The sequence below is a fragment of the Leptosomus discolor genome, chromosome 1 (assembly GCF_034619465.1).
Source record: "Leptosomus discolor isolate bLepDis1 chromosome 1, bLepDis1.hap2, whole genome shotgun sequence".
NCBI lineage: Eukaryota > Metazoa > Chordata > Aves > Leptosomiformes > Leptosomidae > Leptosomus > Leptosomus discolor.
In genome coordinates, this window is record NC_141391.1 from 194,149,530 (window position 1) to 194,156,186 (window position 6,657).

Sequence of the window (6,657 nt, forward strand, 5' to 3'; positions counted from 1 at the left end):
TTGGTCCTGCTGAGATGCATCATTTTATGTGAGGGGAGCACATATCTTGGAAAACAGTTCTATTTAATTTGCAACCATAATCAAGTGACGTGATTTTATTTATGCAGGAAAAGTGTATGAATTTTATTTACAAATGGATTTCAGGACGATGTGGTTCACAACCTTGGGTAATCACACTGAAAGCGCTTACAACTATACTTATGAGTAAATTGACTGGGATTTTCTATAGCTCTGATCCACTGCTAAATACTTCAAAACTTCCATTAATGTTATCTCTCACCAGTTTCTCACAAGGTTTTTAACTTCCATTTGCTTTGCTAACCTAAAAGAACTCACAATTTTGCAAAGTCCCTACGCAATACAGTAGCTAGCAGTAATTAATACTATTGTTTTCTTTTAGTATTTTTTGCTTTTCTGTTAACACTATCTACTTGTCAGGAGAACACCCCGGTGGTTTCAAATCAGATAAAGCTTAACATTTCTCAGATGCGGACAAGGAAGAAGACCCAAGTCGTGCTTAAAGGAAGACTCATTCTGGAGGTTGTTACAGCATCTGAATCGGGTTGAGGACACCTCCTTGGACTGCAAGCTGCTTGTGGTGGTAGTTACTGTCAGAAGACCATCTCCAGAAGTCTCCCAAGAGCTGTGGTCCCAGATGACAGAGCAAGGTAAAGTCCACTGGGAGAGAACATTTAGCTAATTTTGGTTGTGATACCATTTGAGGGGGCATTATAAACGAGACCTGTATGGCTGGACCAAGATCATGTGTCTGCTGCTATGCTTTGCTACCTTTGAAGGAGAATCGGAGCACATGGGAGTTTTCATCTCTGATTAAGTAGGAGGAGATTTAGATTTCCTGTGACTTAGTGCCATCATGGCTGTAGCAGAAGCAGAAAATTCCTATGCTCCTGGCAACTGCACATAATAGCTTTCATTGACCTTACCAGCATCATGCATAACACAATCTACTTTTTTTGATGGGGTCTGCAAAAATATCCTGGAAGTTCAATACAACTTGAGAGTGAGGGGGTAAGTGACTGCAGGAGGGCACTGGAAGTTTGGCTTTAATTAATAATGCTTTAGTCATAATCCACTATTATATGAAGGGTGCTCCACACCTAAGAATTTCAAGACTGATGTTCAAAAATAGCATCCATATTGCCTAAGCCATGAATTTGATAATTGCTATACTGGAAATATGCAGTGCAACCAGGAAAGGGTTAATGGCTTATTGAAATTGAAGAATTGTTCCTAATGGGTGCAAAACTCCATCTGCTTTCACAGTGTGAACTGAGAAAATTATGGTACTATCTATGCCATCTATTTCCTTCTCCTCTGATGCATTATAATAGCATCTAAAGAAAGAACTAGCCAGCACACGGTTTTCTATATTATGCAAACTGAACTTTTCAAATTTGTGAAGGATGTCAGCAAAAGTTGTCAGTCGTGTACACGGATCATTACCAGTTTTGAAAGGTGAGACTCAGATCTGCAGATTGTAGGTTAGCTTCCTTCTTTCTCTCTCCCTCTATTCCTTCCTTTCCTTCTTACCTGCTCATTTGTCCTTCTCATTTATTTTCTTTTTTCTTTTCTTCCTTTTATTTCTTTACAATAAGAGGCAGAGTTTTGCAAGGCTACATAAAAGTCTGATAAAGAACAATTGTTCAGAGAAATCATCTAGGAGAGCAGAAAATGCTTTTTCCATTTGTTATGCATTCAAGCAAGTGCTACAATAAACAAGATACTTTTATACTGTTTACTTCTGCTGAGGCAAATAGTAAAAACTACCAAATGTTTGTGGTTTGCGGCTTAGTTACATGTGCCTGGAATGCTTATGTTGTGTCTCTTCAGTGCATATGCTTGCCACTTAATGTTTGCTTTGCTAGCTATGCTCATGATGCGCATAGATGACAATGGACCTCATATAACATGAATTACAATGTTCGGGGTGAAGAAAAACTTATCTCAGTGATGCTCTGTGTACTGCAAAGTCTGAGCCTCTTAGCCTGGTAAATCCCAATGAACCGTGTGTTAAATCTCACTTATAATGAAAAGATTTTTTTTATTTTTAAAGAAAAATGCCTGGCCTGAAGGTCCAACTTCCAACATAGGCTTTGAACCTCTTTTTTTTTTTTTTCATGTTTACTTACCCAAAAGCCTATATCCAAAGAAAAACCTGTGAATCTGAGTGCCTGCTTAGTCCTGGAAATATTAAATTACTCTCTCAAACTGTTCCGAATGATTCCTGATTTAGTCGTCTCTGAATGTCACTGTGCCTGTATCTCCCTGTGGGGTGTGGGACCACAACCCGGCTACAGCAAGACATTCTCACCCTCAGTTGCCTAGGGTGAAGGTTTCTCCCTGCGCTTTGGAGGGGTACCAGTGGGATAGGGGAAAACGGTGATTGTGATCCCAGCTGCCGGACCCAGACTTTCCCCTCATAGCTGATTGCCTGTTTTATGGGCTTATAGCTATCCTTTGGGGGCTCATGAATTTTTCTCTGTTGGCTGCACAGAGACTGTCAGGAGGAGAATGCATCATATAGCCTGGTAAACTTGGGCTCTGTTTTGGAATGCAATAGCTGTGGGTTCAAACCAGTCAGCATTTGAGGAAGGATCACAGAAAAAGTTTTCATACTTCCTGTGTTGTTAAAGGATGTTGGAGGATGGAAACAGAAATCTCTAAGCAAAGGAAGCAGGTTGCACAAAAATGCTGTGCAGCACTCTCGGATCGGTGCCTGAGAACAGAGTTGCAGGCACATGCTTTTCATTAGCATTTTATTTTGGATGGTTTGGGTGCATCAACTTGCTGGTTCGGCAGCCCTCATGTGGTACCTAGTTTTTCCCCACCTCTTGTGCAGGAGTTTTGAGAACTTAGGACAACAATCTGAAGCCCAGTCTTGGAGCTTGACACCCGTTTCCATATTTGCCACAACTGAACATGGCAGAATCTGAGGCTTTTCATCGAAGGATGACCAAATGAAATGCTTGCAAGTGACTCTTCCAGCCATCCTTGTGGGTCTGCTCCAGCATCCTGACTTAAAATGATTCTTCCTGACTTCAAGGGGCTCTGAATCAGGTACCAGGTGCTCAGGGACTATTTTGCACTATATGCATCACATATGCACTGCTTTCTGGTTTTCTAATGAAGACCCAAACAGCCCAAAGCTGTGCTATATTTATTCTATGTTTGTAGAGGAACCTAGCAGAGAGCAGAATTTTTACTATTAAATCTTTTATAAAGCTAAAAGACATTTTTCTTTTTTAAATTATTTTAAAAGTGGACTTTTTTGATCTCCAGTAAGTTTAAATTATTCTCAGCAGGTACTCTTCTTTGCCATGGATATTGGGTGTTGAGATATTATAACAACAAAAAAGGTTTAAGAAATCTCAGGCACTTTTATTGAAAGATAACATTTCTTCAGAGACCACAATTTTAGCTTTTGTTAATTTATTACTGAATACATGTTGGACAGTACAGCATTTGGGAAATATTTATTTCTAAAATAGTAGATCAGTACTGTAGTTGTACAGAATTTGAACAATGTGCAGGTAAAGTAACGAAGAACAGCTTCCAAACACACAAGGCAAAAGTATTAAGGAATAACACTGACAAAGAGTTCAGTAATTGTTAAAACCCATAAATCATCAAATCAGCTTTGCAGAGATAAAGAACTAAGCTGATAACTGGAGTTACTGTTTATGACTAACAGCTGCAAAGCAATCAGACATCTGTGCAGACCTGACCACTGCGGAGTATCCCCAGCTCCAGGAGCTCTGGGGCAGCAGGGTATCACATCAGGGCAATTGGCAGCCTACTGTGAGCTGCCAACGGCGGGGCAGGAGAGGGGGGCAAAACTAGACTTCCATGCATCTAAGGGGTCACCAGAAGCCTTCTGGCCCTGCCAGCAGCTACACATAACATACAACAGTCTTTTGATTGTTGTAATTACTATGTGAATTGTCTTGGTGCCTATACTGAATCAAAAAGTTGTACAATCCAGGTTATAAGGCTTTTTTTTTTTTTCATCATACCCTTCCTGAGCTTCTGTGCTGCATTGCTGCTCAGCGAGTCCTTGCTATAGGCTGGTTGACTTGAAACAAGCAAGACTCTTGCAGTAAACAAACACACTTATTTAATTTTAAAAGTACATAAGGAGATTTAAGCTGCATGATTGATCTGACTATCTGATCGTAGTAACAGAACAGTCAAGAAGCTTTTTCCAAGGTTCACTTGTTTTGTGGTTTCTGGTAACCTAAAAGCACATCTTCCAAAAGCAAAGTGAAAGTATATTAAATATAGCATGGCCATAGAAAAGGAGAACAAAGACTTAGCACATCTCCCCTAATGAAGTACATAGCAATGGCTCCATTTAATTCAGCAGGAATTGGACCACAAATAAATAGGAAGTCATAAATATTACTTATGTACTAATATACTAGACTAATTAGACACAGCTGAGAAAGAAAAAAGCTACACCATTTTATATGAAAATTATGCACAAAGCAATTTACAAATAGTTAATTTAGTCATCATATATTAATCAACTCTTAAAATAATTATAGGTGCATTTCCACCATTTATCACAATATTCACAAACTCTAGGACAATGCAATGAATATAACAGCAACATATCAAGAACATGTTTTCTGCTGGCAGTCAGCATGTGCTCTGTGCCTGCAGTCAGAGCCAAATCCACCCGTTGTGTACCCAGACAGCTAACCACTTTGAAATTCTCTTTTTCCTCCATCAATACTCAGGTGAGGAAGTTTTAGCAATATTAATCTCTGCACTGCAGAGTTGTTCATTTTTACTTAAAATATTCTTAAAAGCTTTAAAAATAAGTTAGTGATAATTAGTCAGCCTAAAGATCGTGTCTGACTTTTAGCAAAACATGCTTGATTGTTTCAGTTTTGTCACTAATTTGGTACGTTATGACAGTCAAGATGCTGGTCACTGAAAGTCGGTTTATTTATAATTCTGCATTTAATTTTTATAACTTATAAATACACATGGCCCAACAGATAGTTATCTTTACTTTACAAATCCCTCCCTTCTCTCTTTGCATATTATTCACTGCATACACAGATTGTAGTGAAAATAGTTAAAGTGCATCCTTCATTAAATAATTTGAATCTTCTTCTTGTTTACTAAAATACTTTATCACACTGTCTGTCCTGAAAAAAGAGTTTATGGAAATTCTGTGGCCTGCATTATATGAGAGTTCAGACACAATGGGCCTTGCTTATCATATTATCTATGATCCTCTGAATAAGACAAAAAGTAAAGCAAATGAACAGCTGAAAATGATCCGGCACAAACTGAGCTTCAGCTTATACTGAAAACTGTATCACTTGCTAGAGTTGACAGCTTCTGAAGAGTTCTCTTAAATGGTGCAAAATGTTTATTTTCTTCCATGAAGATATGCAACTTGAAGAGAGAACAGAGGTGTAAGAGCATGATTTCACAGAGCAGGGCATTCATGGACCTCTGGAGACCTCAATGTCATCGTATTCAATGCTGAGGTTACAACTGGCAATTCTGTATTGTGAACATTAATTAAACTGGGGGATGCCTCATAAGTGGTTAACAGATTTCCTCTGGCTGAACGACAGTGCCACGTGATTATAATACTGGTGATTCATTATAGAGCAGACCAGTGGAGACTGAAAATACCATGTCCACTGGGAGTGGTGAACATAAGGCCACAAAGAGGACTGTCTCTGTTTTCTATGTTTCATTAAAAAAAAAAACATTTTTACACATAGAAAAAAATCTATCCCAAATAAAAGGAAGAAAAATGAGTCTATTTCACTAAAATGATGATAATATATTTGTCCATTTGTTTAAAGACAAAATATTTCACCACAAGGACAGTAAAACACTGGAGAACATTACCCAGGGAACTTGTACAATCTATGTCTTGGAGATTTTTAAGATGTGACTACAAATCCCTGAGCAACCTGGTCTGAATTGAGTGCTAACCTTGCTTTGAGCAAGCGGTTAGACAAGGTGGTCTTCTGAGATCCTGTCCACTTGAAATACTCCATAATTCGTTGTTTCCACTGCTCTTGAACAAACTAGAAATTACTGACGGAGTTGGAAATGTGACACCCAGGAACCTTAAAGTAAGAGCACTCTCTTAACTGGTTCTCCTCTCTATGCCTATGGGAACAAAGGCCTACATAAACCATGAGCTCCTCGTATCTGTGCTGCACATCCTTCTGGAAAGACACCATACAATATAATCCGAGACATATATCTTGGATTAACTAATTGTATAAGCATTTCCCTCTATTTCCTGATGAGTTAGAGGCTGTATGTAGCCCAGTGTTTTGTATTGGTAATCAGAATCATCACTGCAGAGGATATTTGACATAATCAGTTAACATTATTTCTATAGTGTCAGCTCCTGATTGGCCTAGTCTTGGACATAGCCCAGTTTTGCCAAGCACAGTATAAAACAATAAAATTAAAAAAAAAAAAAAAAAAAGAAAAGAAAGGTAGCCATCCTAAAGAGATAGCAGCCTCAGTCAGGCTGAAAAGTGTAGTGGCATGTACAGATAGCAGTTACTTACACAAAAATATCATCATAAAGAAAAAGTGCTCCTTTCATAACTCAGTGCAGCTGGGTCTGCAACTGGTAGATAATGGAAG